This window comes from Hipposideros armiger, unplaced genomic scaffold (genome assembly GCF_001890085.2).
Source record: "Hipposideros armiger isolate ML-2016 unplaced genomic scaffold, ASM189008v1 scaffold_82, whole genome shotgun sequence".
Taxonomy (NCBI): Eukaryota; Metazoa; Chordata; class Mammalia; order Chiroptera; family Hipposideridae; genus Hipposideros; species Hipposideros armiger.
The window spans coordinates 1,076,580-1,093,872 of record NW_017731432.1 but is presented as its reverse complement, the minus strand read 5'-3'; the positions used below and the strand labels follow the sequence as shown (position 1 = coordinate 1,093,872).

The window sequence follows — 17,293 nt, the reverse complement described above, 5'->3', positions numbered from 1 at the left end:
GGAGCTTATACTTCCTGGGCATTTACTTATTAGATCTCCGCACTGTTCCATGGGCTTTACAAGCATTAACTTATTTATTTTATCCTCGCACCATCCCTTTGGATTAAGCGCTATCACGTTAGAGATAAAGGCCCTGGGGTAGAGATGCGCAGTCAATTGCTCAAGGTCATCCATCACAACTGGTCATGGGCAGGGCAGGGCTTCGAGCCCGGGAGCGTCCACTCTTCGCACGAGGCTGCGCGTCGCGCATCCGCCGGGCTTCGGGGCCGAGACCTGACCGCTCTTAGGTCCGCCATATCCCTCACAAGCCAACGCGTGGCCTCGGAGCGGATGACAAGCGGCGGCTGGATTCGAACCCGAGTGCCAGCGCTCTCTTCAGGTCTCGGTTTGCCCATCCGAGAGCTGCAGCAGCGAGAGCCCGTCAGGGGCGGCGACCTCCCCACACCGCACGGTGGCGCCCTCCCCACGCCGCCCCGCCTCTCCGCCTCCCCACCTCCCCGCCCTCGCGCGGGCCCAACAGCCAAGGCGCGCGCCACCTCGCGGCAGGAGGGGCTGGGGGCGGGTCCGTGGAGCCCCCCGCCGCCCGCCTGTCGCCCTCCGGAGCCGCCCCCACACGCCCCCTTCGCGCGTCCTCTCTCGCTCCCTGCGCAGCGGAAACATGGCGGCGGGAAAGGAGTGAGCCGTCCCGCGCCGCCCGGTGCCCGCAGGTAAGCGCCTCGCAGCCGCCTCCGTTAGCCGGGGCAGCCCGTGCCCTGAGGGGCCTGGGTCACCAGGGGCCGCCCGGGGCGAAGAGAAGGCGGTGGGACCTGGCCGCCCGCTGCCCCCGCCCCTCCGGGCCCGGCTGTCGGTCTGTTGGGGTCGGTTGGCCTGTCGGTGGTCCGAACGCGGCCATGGCCCTTCGCCGCCGTGTCAGCCGGGCCTGGAGCCCCGGCTCCCGGCTCTGCATCCGCGGCGGAGCCGGCTGGGCCCAGTGTCCCGCTGGCGGCCCTGACGCGGTGGGGCTTCCCGGGGGCCCCGGCGCGGGGAACCGATGGCCAGGGCGACCTTTGGCGGTTTGACATCGCAGGGCGGTCCGTTGTAGGAGCCGCTCTGTCCAGGCCCGCGGGGCTGGGGTCGGCCGGGGAGGGCTGGCTTGGGGCCAAGGGCCGGGAGTCGGAGTGGCTGTCAGTCTGCCCGCGGGTCTGTGGGTCTGTGCGGTCTCAAGAGCTGAGAGATGCCTGTGGGTCCTCGCCAGCCCGGTCCCGGTTCGACCGGGGTCGGCGGGAGGTTTGGCCCAACGGAAGGTCCGGGGTGCGAAGGGCTCGGAGCTGTCACAGCAGCGATCCTCCAGCTGGCTCCAGCCGCGAGAGCCGCGCGGGGACAACTCACGTGTGCCTCCGGAAACGGGCGGGGAGAGCCGGTTTCAAACCTCAGACCTGGGGGGTGGGGATGGGATGGGGGTGGAGAGAAGCCGCTGGGCACCCAGGTGAGCAAGCTGCCAGGAGGGCTGGACACGTGGGCACTGCTGTGGGCCAGCCCCAGAGGAATGAAAAAGGGTTTCCAGGAGATGGCTGCACCCCAGAACATCTCGGGACTGGAAGGGAATTTAAAGTCATCTAGGGTCTCTCCCATCCCATACCAAAGTAGCTTTGAAAATCCCAGATTCTAGCCTAATAATTTATTTAACCTATCTGTTTGAACGCCTCCTCGCAGAGATGGGAAACTAATCTCTTCCCATGGAAACCCATTCTGTTCCTAGACTGCGTTGGTTTTAGAAATATTTTTGGTTGAAAGAAACAGCTATCTCCCATTCTTCCTAGTTCTTTTTCCTTATGGACACTCTTTTAAGATATCTGAAGAAAGGAATCATGTTCCTGTAGTCTTGTGTTGTCTTCACTAACTCCAGTTCCTTCCCTCCATTCTCATGTGCTGTAGTTCTCTGGTCCCGTCTCTGAATGAGCTCTCGTTTGTCCATATCCCCTTCGAAGGAGAGCTGCTTAATATGAGTGAGGAGACAAAATCTACTAAGTTGCCCCAAGAAGCTCCTTGGCCCCAAGAATAGACCTGCTTAAATAAAAAGTAATTCTTCCTTCCTTATTTCTGTACTGTTTTTAGCTTAAAAAAAAATCTAGTACTGTTTGTTCAAACAAAAAGAGATCATACTTTGTGGAGATTTTTGGGTTTTCTCTCATGTTTTCAATGTCTATAAACACTTTATCAAATGAGCTAATGTATATCAAAGTGTCACAATGCACCATACAAATAGAAGAGTTTATTATTTTTACTCTGAAAAAGGATTGAGACCCAGTTTGGTGCCAAACTGCAATTTAATATTTAGTTGGAAAGGGAAATGCTTTATTACATTGAACTCTTTGCTCTATTTCTAACTGCCAGCAGAAGGCCCAAAATTACTATTAAAAAGAACATTTTTTGTTGCTCATTTACCAGCATTATTTTTTACTTGCTCTTTAAATCACTTATCCTTGGTATGTGGGGTTAAGATTTTAAAAAGGGTCTCTTACCAGTGTCCTAAATCTCTGCCTGAGCAACTAACTCTGTAGTAATTTTTTAAGCCCAGCAGAGCTGTGATGGCCTTGTAGATAAAATGCCAAGCTCTTGTATCTGGGACCTTGTTCAAATTCTAAGCAAAATTTCACTGTTTTTATGACACAGACAAGCACATAACAGCAGTCAGAATCAGTTTTTTATCTTCGTTCTTATGTCTTCAGTTTTTAGTTGTTTAGTATTTTTGAAGCTTGTAGTATGCATGTCAAGTGTTGATTTCTGGTATGTTTGTGCAAATGCTGTTGCCCTTTTCTGTAAGTTGGATAAAAATTTATATAACACTGTTCTGTATAGAACTGTACAGACCCAGGAAAGGCTCTGGTTGCTTCCCTTCTAAGGACTTGAAGTTAATGGTAGGAAATCCTAAAAACTGTGAGAAAGAACTGGTGTGAATATTCCACCGAAAATTTAAGCTCAACATGTTCTTATCTTTATTTTATCTACATTTACGTGTCTACTGTGTGTCAGGCACTGTGCTATGTTTAATTTGGTATACAAAGATGAATAAGATACATTTTCCATCTTTATGCAGCCGATAAATTAGATGCTAAAATAGGTTATCTCAGAATAAAAGGTAAGATTCATGCATGTAATGCCCCAAGGTGAGGGCACTTTGACTAGCCCAGGACTTGAGGGAAGGCTTTGGGAAGAGATGACACCTGACCCAAATCTTAAATGGTAAGTAGGAGTAAGTCAGGCAAAGGTGAGTGAAAAGTGTACTTCAAACAGAGAACACACTATTGGAGGAAAGGCAACACGCTTGAGAAAAGGCACCAATGTGAGAAAAGGAACAGCTCGAATAGAGAACCACAAGCAGTTTGGGACTGCTAAGAAAATACAGTGAAGATGTAAGTGGTAAATTGTGAGGCTGGAAATACAGGTAGAGGCCATAGGTGGACCTCGTATGCATCTTGAAATTTTCTTGCAATTCATTCAATGAATGATTTTTGAAAAAATCACTAAAAGGTTTTTATCGGACATGGTTGAATAACATTTTTTAAATATAGTCATAGGGATAAGGAGAAAGGAATGAAGGCTTTATGATTGATTGGATGTGCAGATGAGAGGGTGAGGACTCCAGTATGATGCTCAGGTTTTTGGTTTGAGTCTCTAGGGGGTTCATGGGGACATTAACTGAGACAGGAAACACTGGATAATGAGTTCAGTTTTGGACTTGAAGATTTTAATGATTTCTTAAGTTAGATCAATGAGCAAATGTGGAAGTAAACTAGAAAAAAAAGGAGGTTGTAGTCAGAAAATGGAATGTTAAATTGGAAGGGGAAGTTAAATTGTCTGATGTGGAGCTGTTCTATTGGGTCGTCGGGAAAGTCATGATGCATTTTTGCATTAAAAAACATAGAAAAATACGTCATGACTTTCCCAACAACCTAATAGATGACAGCTAGGTCTCTGTGTGTGGGTAGCTTAAGTACACAGAGGTGAAGGTCAGTGAAGTGGAGTATGACAAGGAACTGTGAAGCCAATGTATTTAATGAGTCTTCTGTGTGGATAGTGAAGTGATTTGGGATGCTAGAATGTAGGAAAGAGGAAGATTGTGACCCAGGTGCAGTGAGGATAGGGGATTAATCTGGAGGGTGGTGGATGACGGATGAGGAGAAGGGTAGAGAGTGATATAGCCAGATGGTGTAAACCTCAAAGGAGGAGGAGTTTTTAAACATGAGAGTGGAAAAGTAATGATTTTTTACTTTTCCTTCCTCGAAGCAAGCTTCTGACCTCTTCCTCTTTATTCAGGACTCATATTAATCATTCTGTTTGCTCTGAAGAGTCTGTTCTTAGTCTTAGAAAGTAGGAGGGCAGATACCCTACGTCAGATCCTTTCTGCTAATACGTAATGACAATGGCAATGGAGGTTTTTTCCTGATGATCAGTGAGTAGACAGGAAGCAATCAGATCTACCTAGGCTCTGTCACTTGCTGGTCTTAGGACTGTAAGCAGATTGTTTAACCTCTGTGACTTTCATTGTCCTTCTCTGTAAAAAATAAATTCCTATTTCTTAGAGTGTCACAAAGATTACATGAAGTGTGTGTGTACATATCATGTGTGTGTGCGCACACACACACACACACACACACACACACACTAGAAAAGCAATTGGCACTTCATAGATGCAAAGTAGATGTTAGTTCTCTTCCAAGTATCTTTAAGGGACTTCAGCTTTGCTGGCAGAAATGAAATTTTTTTCATTCTTAACCTAAATTATATGGCAATAAGTTCTCTAAGGGAGGAATAGCAAAGTGACTTAGGAATTCAGAGGAGGGAGTCATCATTCTAAACATTTGGAAACAAGGTTAGGCATCAACACTCAGGATGAATTTCATTTGGGCGCTGGAGAATAAATTTTAATAGATTAAATAATTTAGGTGAAGATGCAAAGTGGGGAAAGTATAAGGCATGTTTGTTAAAAATTGATAGTTGCCAAGATTTGAGTATTGTATTTGTGTAAGTCGGTAGTTTGAGATGTGGCTCGAGAGATGAGCTGGGGCAATAGCATTAAAAGACCTGAGACTGTGGAGTTTGGACTTGATTCTAGATATTCCAGATTTTAGAGAGGTATAGCTTGGGCATCTTCTTTCCCTACCTCAGTTTTCTGTCTGTAGAATTTATAACCATTAATTCAGAAACTTTGGATTCGTGTTTGAAATAAACCAAGTAAGAAATTTCACATTGAAAGTAAGTTCCTCTATAGGCCAATTTTAACTTAAAAAAATAAGTGCTATGATTTGTTTTGTAGTTGTAATTTAATCTTTGCAATAACCTTGTTTGGTAGATAGGCTTAGTGGAGTTAAGGAACATATAAGATCTCTGGTAGAAAGTGACTAAAGATGGTCCGATGTCAAATTCTGTCTTCTTTTATACTACTATACTGATTTAGATTTGAGTAGAAGCCTGCGCTCCTCGGTATCTCTTAAGTATTAATTATATAACCCAGGGCTGGTCACTTTGCCTCTCTGATCCTCAGTTCCCTCATTTATAACGTGGGAATGAAAAAAAATTCATTTCTGCCAGCAAAGCTGAAGTCCCTTAAAGATACTTGGAAGAGAACTAACATCTACTGTGCATCTATGAAGTGCCAATTGATTTTCGTGTGTGTGTGTGTGTGTGTGTGTGTGTGTGTGTGTGTATGTGCACACATGATATGTACACATACACACACGTACACAAACATTTCATGTAATCTTTGTGACACTCTAAGAAATATAAATTTATTTTTTTACAGATAAGGACAATGAAAGTCACAAAGGTTAAACAATCTGCTTACAGTCCTAAGACCAGCAAGTGACAGAGCCTAGGTAGATTTGATTGTTTCCTATTTATAAAATGAGAGAAGGCATAGGTGTAAAGTTTAACTAGTATGTTAGTATGTGTAAAGCACTTTACATAATGTTGGTTACATGCTAGGTACTCAAATGTTGGTCCCCGACCCCCAAATCTGTAAATGAAGGAATTTAACCACACCTTTGCCAAGGCCTTTTGCTTTGCTAGCCACTAGGGAATTGCTAGAACTAATTATTTTGATAAACTTATGGCCATATAAACCCAGCAAATCTTATCATCTGTTATCTTTGTCCCAGACCCTCTGACTCTTTCTATACTGTTATTTTGTGCTGATTACGGCTTCCTCTTCCTCTCCTCTCCCCCAACCCTGCTTGCTATGAGCTCTCTCAAACCTTTCCGTTCATTCTCTGAAACTCCAATTTCCTACACGGTTAACCATTTTACTGGATGTTTTTTTGTTGTTCTGACTTAAATGGAAGCCAGGCTCTCTCCTTAGTCATGGAGGGCAATATCACGTAGGTGCAGCTCATTCTTCCACACTGCTGCTGTGCAAAAGGAGAGAGAAAGGATGACTAGTTTTTCACATACCACTATTTCTAGGTCATTATCTCTACATCTTCTTAAAATCCCTGTGCTCTCTGGCACAAGGGCTCTCCACTCTCGTCTTATGTATAGATCTTTCCTCTCATTTAGGACCCAGTACACACAGTCTTCCTTTTCAACTCAATTTCTGTCCTCATCCTGAGTAACTTCAGTATTCATATGGATGATTGTTTGTCCAACACAGTGGCCTCTTCAACTCAGGTGATCATTTTTTTAGCAAATCAATTCCCATAGTCACACCATGGGCCTTATTATCACCCAGAAATGGCACACCTCTGAAATTATAAATGAAGACATGCAGCTTTGTTCAAAATTTCTCCTTTTACCTGACCTTTGACTGTCCACACTAGACCTTTTTTTTTTTTTTTACCTCATCAAGGCCTATCTTACTTCCTTTTCTATCTAGCTTAATTTTCTTAGTCTGCCACTTACTTCATTCACTCTTTTGCTGTTATCCTCCATTCCTTTGTTTCATTGTCCCCCTGTCCCTATCTGGGTAAAATTCCAAACTAACCTCCTCCTTCTTGCCTGTATCCTCTCTCCTCTCTCCTGTGCCCTGCTGGAAAAAAAATCACACAGTTATACACTTGATACCATTGGGCCTTCCTTCAATACCCTGTCATTTCTTTGCCCTATTCTCTGTGAGGTTTTATGTCAAACCTGTTCCTTAAGCTAAGCCTATATTTTCTTGCTGCTTCCTTTCTTGCCCAAAGCTAAGCCTCTGACTCCCATCTTTACATTGCCTTCAGCCTCTTTCTCTCTTCTGGTTTCTTTTTCATTTAAATCTGCTTGGAAGCCTCCCATGTTGAACTAAATCTTATAAATAAAATCTGAAGCCTGTTTCCCTCCAGATACCACCTAGTCCCCTGCCTACCCTTTACTGAAACTTTTGAGTTATATATATTGGGTTGTCGGAAAAGTCATGACGCATTTTTGCAATGAAAAACAGAAAAACTACGTCATGACTTTTCCGACAACCCAATATATTTGCTATATAAACTTCCTCATTCTCACTTCATTGCATTCTAATTTTAGTCTCATCACTTAATAATATAAGCTTCAGTTTCCTCATCTGAAGATGGGATGATAATTGTACCTATTAGGTACTATAGTACCTTAAGATTTCAGTGATTTTTTTTTTAAAAAGTGAGGTAATCTATATAAAAGAGCTCTGCAGTGTCCAGCACATTGTAGGAATGCTATATACGTCTCATGTATGTGTTACCCTTATAATTATTGCTACTCATTTAATCTGCAAAACACTCATGAGGATATAATCTCCTTATTTTACAAAGAAAGGAAACCGAGATGTAAAAGTTTTAGAAACTTGTCCAAATTACGCAGTAAATGGCAGAGTCCCTGAAACTGCTCTGATCAGGGTCACCCCCGTCTTCTCCTACTGCTAACACGGGGGGAGGCTTTAGCAGCAGCATTTCACATTCATGATTATTCCCAGTGCCTCAAAACATTTTTCCTTTTGGCCTTGGTGCACTTAAGTGTGTTGGTTCCTCCCTCGCCACTGCGCCCAAGTGTTGTTTGGGTGAGAGCTTCCTTTCTCTTGCCTGTCTTTGGTTCTAGGCCCTCTTCTCTGCATTCCCTTAGCAATCTCATCCACTCACTTGACTTCCAGTAACACTTATGTACTCATGACTCAAATTTCTGCTTATGGTCAAGATACCTCTCTGACTGGTAGACCTATATATTTAGCTACCTACATACAGTCAGCTTCACAAACAGTTCCATATTGTATCTACTTCAAAGTCAGTGTGTCCCAAGCTGAACCCAACATCCTTGCACTTTTCCTGTCCCTCCTCCTTTGTTTAAGAAATTTTCTCTTCCTGAAGAGTGCTTCTGGTTTGGAGAAGTTTATGTTTATTCAGTAAATATTGTTGATCACTCAGAGATGAATAAGACATACTCCTTTCTCTCAGGTAGTTCACCATTTATGAGACGAGATGACACATACTTAACTCACTCTTACACAGCAATGTAGTTAAATGTTATGTAACTGTATAAACACTCCAGAAATTCAGAGATGGAAGGAGAGGTCACCAATTTCTGGTATGGTCATGTAAAGTCCCCAAGTTCATTGCTTAAGAGAAGTTTAACATACATAATTCAGGAATAGAGGCTGAGATGGAAAAGATGAGAATTTGGGAACAGAGTTGCTTTTGGAACGGTAAGATTGAAAATTTGTCCTTTCTCTTAAATCCTTGGAATATTACAAACGCCATTAAAACAAAATTTACCTTTTGCAGGGTAAATCAATTCTAATTGTTCCTTGGCAGAAAGTTTCATAGGTGTGGTTATCAGCAATTTGTTGGAGCATATACTGTGTGTTGTACACTGTTGGTATGTTGAGCAAAGTCATATGTTGAAGTCCTAACCCCCTGATAGTTCAGAATGTGACTGTATTTGAAGATAGAGCCTTTAGAGAAGTAATTAAGGTAAAATGAGGTCATTTGGATGGGCCCTAATCCAATATTACTGGTGTCATATTACAGGTATCTCCTGCTTTTTGAAAGTTCGCTTTACACTATTTCACTTTTATGAAAGACCTACATTAGTAGTACATAAATGAAAGAAATAAGAAGAGGGTTTTTGCTTTTACCAAAAAAAAAAAAAAGGTTTAAAAGCAAAAATAGTGTTCAACGTTTGTTTTGCAGTGAGCTGTTACAGAGGCAGCGCATACCTAGAGCAGTGAGAGTGGCACCACCAAGCTCCTGCCCCAAGAACTACACTCAGCATCTCAGCATCAACGCGCCATAGCTCTGCACTGTGTCTGTGAGCACCTGTGCTTTATCTCGATTTATTTTGTCCATCTGTTAGCAAGATGTGCCCAAAGGTGACTGCTTCTTTGCGTTAAGCTTTTTTGGCTTAGAAAGGTTTCATAGGAACTCTATACTTTCAGATAGTAGGGGAATCCTGTATATGAAGAGGTTAGGACACAGAGGAAAGACCGTGTATCTTTTCTAACCTCTATAGGGGGAGAAGATAGCCACCTTTTTAAGCCGAGGAGAGAAACCTCAGAAGAAATTAACCCTACTAACACCTTGATCTTAGACTGCTAGCCTCTAGAACTGTGAAAAAATAAATTTCTGTTGTTTAAGCTACCCAGCCTGTGGTCTTTGTTATGGCAGCCCGAGCAGACAAATACAGTATCCATCCCAGGGGAGTCTGTATCTAGTTCTGCTGAAGAAGTTCAGGGGTGGTGTAAGTGGCATTGGGGAAGACAGGAAAGTGCAGAAAGACAGGACAGATAATTACAGTTCCATATCATTGAAGGATGTCACACACATTTTCCTATTTAATTTGAAACATGTAATAACTCTGTTAGGTAGAATGCCAGATCATTGTAAACTCTACTTACTGATAACGAACCGAGGTACAGGTGGATTAAACGTTGTGTCCAATGTCAAACAGCTAGTAAATGTCAGAACAACTCAAAACCAGGTCTTACTACAGAGTTTGGGCTTTGTCCAGAATGATTCATTGCCTCCTATGACCTCCTTTTTAAGACTCTTTGCTGTCTGAACCTCCTGCTGGTTCTGCTGCAAGTCACCATGTATCCATTTCCTTAAATTCTGAAGCATATAAAGGCTGCTGCAGTATTTTTTCCCCTCTGTATTTACTATAAATGTTACAAATGTTAGCTTTTAAAATGAAAGCATATACATATTGTACATTCATTTTAATCACTGTCTATTGCTCATTGGTGTATTATAGGCACATCTCTGTGTGTTTTCTTATTATAATTGCTTTACACTCATGCTTATGTAGAATTTCCTCTGGGGCATTCAGACATGATAGAAATAAAGTCTATTTTAGTCACTATGTCCTGTAAAGTAGAGCAGAAAACATCAGAGCCAGCATACTTGTTCTTGGAGATATTTGAAGAAGAGAGTACACAACCATTTGTCTTAGATAATTTAGAATTTTAAACTTCTAACTCTGATTTTTTGGTCCTCTGTCTTATTTCCAGTTACCTCAAGAGACTGCTGGAAAGTCTCCAAACCAGATTAAATTTATTTTTTTTTAAATAAGTGAATTTTTAAAATAAGTTTTGTAGTATAAAAGGGTTTTTTTTTTGTTGTTTTTTAAAGGATTTTATTGGGGAATTAGGGAAGGGGAACAGCGTTGGGGAATTGGGAAAGGGGAACAGACAAGTTGCTGTCGTTTTGTTCTTCAGTCTAGTTGTGGAGGATGTCACTTCACTGGCCCATGTTGGTATTATCATTGCGCTCTTCCCGGGTGAGGCAATCGGTCGACGGCCACTGGACGGCAGCCCACGGCAGCTCATGCCAGCTGCCGGCTGCTCACACTGGTTGCCGGCCACTCACGGTAGCTTATGGCAGCCCACTGCAGCCCTGCTGCAGCCTATGCCGTCACCAGCGACTCATGGCAGACCAGCTCCAGGTCGAGCTGTTGTTCACCATCTTAGCTGTAGAGGGCACAGTGTCACTGGCCCTCATGTGGGATCCGAACAGCAGCCCTGAGGCTCAGAGCCAGCACTCCCAAGCCAACTCTTAACTAACACGCCACATGGCTGGCCCAGTATAAAAGTTTATAAAGCCTAATAGGCATAGAGGGCCACAATTCCAATATAAGGGAATATAGGAGCTTAAAAATGTTGTCTGATTTATGTGTGTTCAGTTTTTCACTCATTCATTCCACAGATATGAATGTCTCCTAACTGCCATGACAGTGCTAAAGACGAATGCGTAATTTAAAAAATACAAAAATAAGCCACAGAATTAAAAAATATATTTGTGGTATGTATAACAGCCAAATATTACTATCTGTAATAACAAAGCATTTCTACACATAGATTAGAAAATAGAAAAATGACAAGGCATAAAAGAGGCAACTTACATGTTTATTAGTAATTAAACATTACTAATTTACCAGTGATTAGTTATAGGCTAATTAAAGTTCTAATGAGATGTCATTTCACACCTATTAGATTGGCAAAAATTAAGAAGTCTGATAATACCAAATATTGGTGGGAATGTGAAGTTAAGGGAACTCTTGGACACTGTTGATGGTAATTGAAGTTGCAAAACGATGGTGAAGAACAACTAGTCAATATCTATTAGAACTAAAATGCACCTACCCTACAATCCAACAGTTTTACTCCTAGGTAAATACCCTTTAGAAACTCTCCAGTGTTTGCATAGAGACATGCAAAAATATTCATACAACTTAATTATAACAGAAAATCCGAACTAGTCCAAATGTCTATCAATAAAAGAATGAAAATATTGTGGTATGCTTACCTAATGGAATTGCATACAATAACTAAATGAATGAACTAGATCTCTATAGTAACATGGTGAATCTCACAAATAAAAGGTTGAGTGAGTAAAGCAAATGGCAGAACACATTTATATAAAGCTTAACATCCATTATTGTTTAGGGAAGCATAATAATAAATGTTCAAAGAAATGCATGGTAATGATATATATCAATTAAGGGTAGTGTGTATCTCTGAAGGGTAGGGTGGGTAGAAAAGACTGGTAATAATGCTGGGAAGAGCACACGGGGTATAAATTGTATTTATAAATATTTTTTAGTTAGTTTGTGGCTATATGGGTAGTCATTCATTATTCTAGTCCCTTTTATATTTTGAAATATTATATATGCATTTAAAAAATAATAGCATATCGTTCTTGTTGAGAGTATAACGCAGGGAGGGAGTAGCAGAAATATAGAGAGACATTATTAGGGTAAATCATGTAAAATTTTTGTTTTTATAAGTCTAAAATGGTCTAATATAGGCAATTTCAAATGGCTCAGCTTCTTTCAATCTAATACAACAAGTGCTCTCTTTGAAATATATTCAAAGTACTATGGGAACACAAGGAAACTGACTGCCAAGGCAGAAGGACGGAGATAATCTTTGGAAAGGCCCCAGAGAGAGAGAAAGAGAATGACATTTAAACTAGATCTTAAAGGTTAAGAAGGAATTCACTAGATAGAGAGTGAGGAGAAAAAAGTCCTTCCAGATAGAAGTAAAGACCCCTTTGAATGGATGGAATCCCCCAGGTAGAGTATGTGGAGGTCAAAGAAACGCAGTTGAGGAAGAGACTAAGATTGGGAACAAAAATAACAGCAAATATCTGTATAGCATTTACTATGCATATTTATGTGCGTAAAAACATATAATCAGGGGCCAGCCGAGTGGCTCAATTGGTTGAGTTGGCTTAAGAACACGGGCTCTGAGCAACGGGGCTGCTGGTTCAATTCCCACATGGCCAGTGATGCTGTGCCCGAGCTGAGCTGTCGCTGAGCTGCCCACAGGTGGCAGGATGGCTCAGCTGATGTAGCAACAAGATTGCCTGTTCGATGGTGGGCTACACCTGCCCACAACTAAGACTGAACTCGGCATCTTGAGCTGAGCTGCCACCCGGATGGCTCAGTGGATAGAGCATGCACTGTTCTAACAACAAGGCTGCTGGTTCGACTCCCACATGGGATGGTGGCTACGGCCACCTGCAACTAAGATTGAACACAGCACCTTGAGCTTAGAGGCCACAAGCTGCCAATGGGAAGCCAGATGGCCACTGGCGCCCTCCACAACGAAGATTGAAGAACAACAACTTGGCTGGTCCCCTTCCCCAATTCCCCAACACTGTTCCCCTCACCCAGGTCCCCAATAAAATCTTTTAAAAAACCCCAAAAAACTGATATAATCATCCCAAGTAGGGAAATAGGCACTTAAGTAAACTGTCCAAGGTCACAGGGTTAACAAGTGGTAGAACCAGGATTTGAACTTTGGTATTCTAGGTCCAAAGTCTATGCTCTTGGCCAATAAGCTATATTCTGAATCATTACATTATAAGCAAAATCAGGAGGAAGAAGTGTTTTGAATGCCAAGGAAAAACAGTTAAGTTTTAAAAAGAAAGGAATAGCCAGCAATGAAAGTTCCTAAGGAGATAGATTAGGAATACTACAAAGAGACCACTGGGTAACAACAACAAATAAAATCATGCTGTTAGGTACAGTAAGAGATACCAAGATAATAAAGATGTGGATATCTCAGAATAATACTGATTCAGTCTACCTGTTCAGTGGGCCAATGATTATAATTCCATTCAATTATGGAGAAGATGGAGCCAGGGAAACTATTCAGAATAGATCCTCTCTATATTTAAGTATTTGATATATCAACACAATTGAAAAATTTTAATCCTCTGCTGTCTATAGTATAGTTTCTCTAAAATGCTAACTAGGATTAATATCGACAATTTTGTTTATTCTGTACGTTCTGGTTTTAATAAAGATAGAACATAGGTTGTTGTTGATTTAGTGTATTTCAGAATTGGATGATAGTCTAAAGATCAGTAGTTCAGTCTCCAGTATTTTATAGGCAAGAAGGTGAGAGACCCTATAAGCAGCATGATATGTGGAAAGATGGCTTGGTGGTTGAGTCCCAGTTCAAGTCCCTGTCTGCCATTCTGTGGCTCTGTGACTTAGGCAAGAGAGGGTTGCAACAGCTGATCGCTAAGATTTCTCCCAACTCCCAAGTTCTCTGACTGTTAGGTCAATTATTCAGTGAAAAAACCAAGGCCTAAAAAAGGGACATGGTTTGTCCAGAGTCATAAAAACTGGAATTTGATTCTCTTGACTTTTGGTTCAAGAAATCTGATGGGAGAATCATCAAACATTTGAGTGGCTGCTATATATCAGGCACTCATTAAATACTTAAAAAATCATAAAGGCATGTGAAATTGTTTCAGAATTTATTTATTCACTATAGAAGTAACAACCAGCATCTTCTATGTTTGTTTGTTTATACATATCCTGCTTTATTCCAGAAAATGTTTAAAGCATACCAATTCTGTGCAACATACCATACTAAGAAAAGGAATAATATTTTTTGAGTAATTGTCAGATACATTGTAACATGCAAACACAAATTGTTCTCACCCACCAGCATGTAGGAAATATTACCTCCATTTTATATATAAAGATATCTGCCAAATCATACAATTTATAAGTGAGAGGACTCAGTTTCAAACCCAGACCAGCCTGACTTCAACCCTAATGCCCTTTCCATTTCACCATGTACACTCCCCATAAGCAGTGTTATACAGTTCCGAGACTTGATTAGTATAAGGAGGCAAGGTTTACTTGTAAGAATTGACTTTGTTTTCTTTTTACTGAATATATCCCATCTCACCAAGCAATGTAGGCAAACTATAGAAGGATCCTAGACTAGACGAATGAAACACTTGAGTGAATCAGTGTCATGATTATTTTTTAATTTGAATATATGAACAGTTTCATTGTTAGGGTCAGTGTTTATATTTTAATAAATTGCAAAGTTTCTGTACTGCTCAACCTTTGGTGTATGTCCACCTTCTCCTCCTTAGCCAAAACATTCGCTGGCTACCTACTAAGGATACAGAGGTGAGGCTAAGATGTGGTTCCTTCCCTCAGTGAGCTGACTATGCAGTAGATAGCTGAGATAAAAGTGATTATAACTTTACTTAAGTGGTCTTCCTCCCCCAAATCTATAACTCTAGTCTAATCATGAGAAAAACATCAGACAAATCCCAGTTGAGGGTCATTCTACAAAATACCTGACAGCCATTCCTCAAAACTATCAAGGTAATCAAACCAGGAAAGTATGAGAAACTGTCAGCCAAGAAGAACCTAAGGAGACATGACAACTACATATAATGTGTTTTCCTAGATGGGATCCTGGAGCAGAAAAAGGATATTAGGTAAAAACTGAGGAAATTCTCAATAAAATGTGGACTTTAGTTAATAATGTATCGCTATCAGTTCATTAATTGTAACCAGACTAACATAAGATGTTAATTATAGGAGAACTGTATGGAGTATATAAGAACTCTGAACTATCTTTGTAGATTTTCTGTAAATCTAAAGTTGTTCTAAAATAAAAGCATATTTTTTAAAAGTTATAATAAAATTAAAATAATTGTATATGCTATTTGGGATTTAATTAAAGCACATTTCTTCATAAAATGTTCCCAGTTTGGTTGACTCACTTGATGGGACCAACAAATTACCATCTTTTGATCGATTCATGTGCCAAAGTTATTATTCTAGATAGATGCCATGTAAACTTTTTCCACCTTGGGGTCTCACACATGTAGATGACAAAATATGCCAAGTGCTAGTCAACAGAGAGTACTCAGACAAATGTAAAAAATTCTTACTACATAATATTGCTTGTTAATTGAAAGCACGGTGCAATTATTTGGACAGATTGTGACCAAGTCCTCACATTAGTTTGTGAACAAAAATGACTCAGGTCACAGAGGAATGTTAGTTTTTTGAGCTTTTTGTGTGACACTGAAAAAAGTGCTACTACCTATTTACCACTATGCATGAGTGTGAGTTGGATATTTTTTCTGCAAATGCTTTATAAGATTAGTGTGATTATTGGGGTGAGATTAATTTAGAAGTCTTGGATTTAGTTTTATTATAAGAAAAAACTTTTTGAGAACTCACTTAATCATAGTGTATAGTTCTGCTAAGTATTCATCATCAGTTTTAGTTGTACCTACATTTGAAGAAAACCACTAACAGAAATCCATCTTCAAGGACATATTCTGTAAATAATTATTGAATGACCCTAGTTGTCCTCTCTACAGAAAGCTTAGAAAACATTACTAAACAAATACCAGTAGAGTCTGCAGTTCTCTTGCTTCAGTATTGGCTCAGAATCTACTCTTCAAATTCCCCAACTCTTAACCTTCATATTTCCACAACACTCAACTTAATTACTTAATGCAACTTTACATAATGAATAAGCAAGAATTGGCTCTTTGGGCTGAATTCTATTAATTGCCTTAACAGCAAATAGATTCTTTTTATGCTGACCTTGACACTTAGGTGTCAAAGTTGTCTTCCTGAGAACTGCTAGTTGAATTTGGTGAAATGTTAGGTAATGTTTTTGTGGACTTCTTTATTCTCAGTGCTAACAATTTTCTTTTAATTTGTTAAATCCCCTAATGATGGCATTTAAATAAATCATTAGGCTGAAAAGCGAAATGTCAACTAATTTGCGGGTGTTTCTGATTATTTATTAATGAAAACAAATATTTAGGTGTCTAATACAGTAAATGTAAGTACTCAATACCTGTTAGTTAAATCCAAATTTGAATTAGTGGACTATTTTTATTGTACCTAATTTTTTGTGTGTGCTCTTTTACCTTATATTGAGAGGGAACTGTATTTTATTTACACTGACCGTATTTTGGAAATAGCTTTGTTGTCTGACAGATAGGGGTTTAAATCCTATGTCTGCAACCCCTAATCTACAAAAAAGATCCTTAGATTATTTCATTGATCAGACAGGTTTGGCAGTCCTGATGTATTTGTAAGTTTTACCTTTTCTACAAATGAAAGAACACAGATCCTGGAAAGCAAAGCAACATCTTAAACTTTCAGTGCCCACTGTATACCATGGTGGTTTCTGGTACAGCGGTGGGCTCATAGTATGTTCTAAATAAATATTGTTATAATGTCCTTCCTATGTATTACTGGGAAATAACAGCTGCCATTTCATACAGTATGGGCTCCTCAACCAAACTTTTGTTGAATGTTAAACTTTAGCCTAAGCTAGTATTTCCCTAATTTGTCTGATTATCTGGAACACATATTAAGAAATAACAGGGGCGGCCAAGTGGCACATTGGTTAAGAACTGGCTTGGGACGCCAAGGGCCCCGGTTCGGATCCCACATATGAGGGCCAGTGACACTGCCCTCTACAGCTAAGATGCTGAACAACAGCTCAACCTGGAGCTGGGCTGCCATGGGTCACCGGGGACGGCGTAGGCTGCAGCCCCTGCTTCAGTGGGTTGCCATGGGCTAC

The 17,293-nt window shown here is 40.8% G+C and overlaps 1 protein-coding gene across 6 annotated transcripts in view; it reads left to right on the top strand.

The window, feature by feature from the left end:
- Positions 1-563: 563 nt before the first annotated feature.
- Positions 564-17,293, top strand: part of SCMH1 (Scm polycomb group protein homolog 1) — a 151,864-nt gene continuing 135,134 nt past the window's right edge. For 4 of the 6 annotated variants that reach the window (XM_019643795.1, XM_019643799.1, XM_019643800.1 and 1 more), the window contains exon 1: positions 564-707. The gene's annotated coding sequence lies outside the window, so the exon portion shown is untranslated. Of the gene's footprint in view, positions 708-1,914; positions 2,059-9,110; positions 9,290-17,293 lie in introns of all 6 variants that reach the window. The other 2 variants (XM_019643793.1, XM_019643794.1) reach the window with 2 other exon arrangements.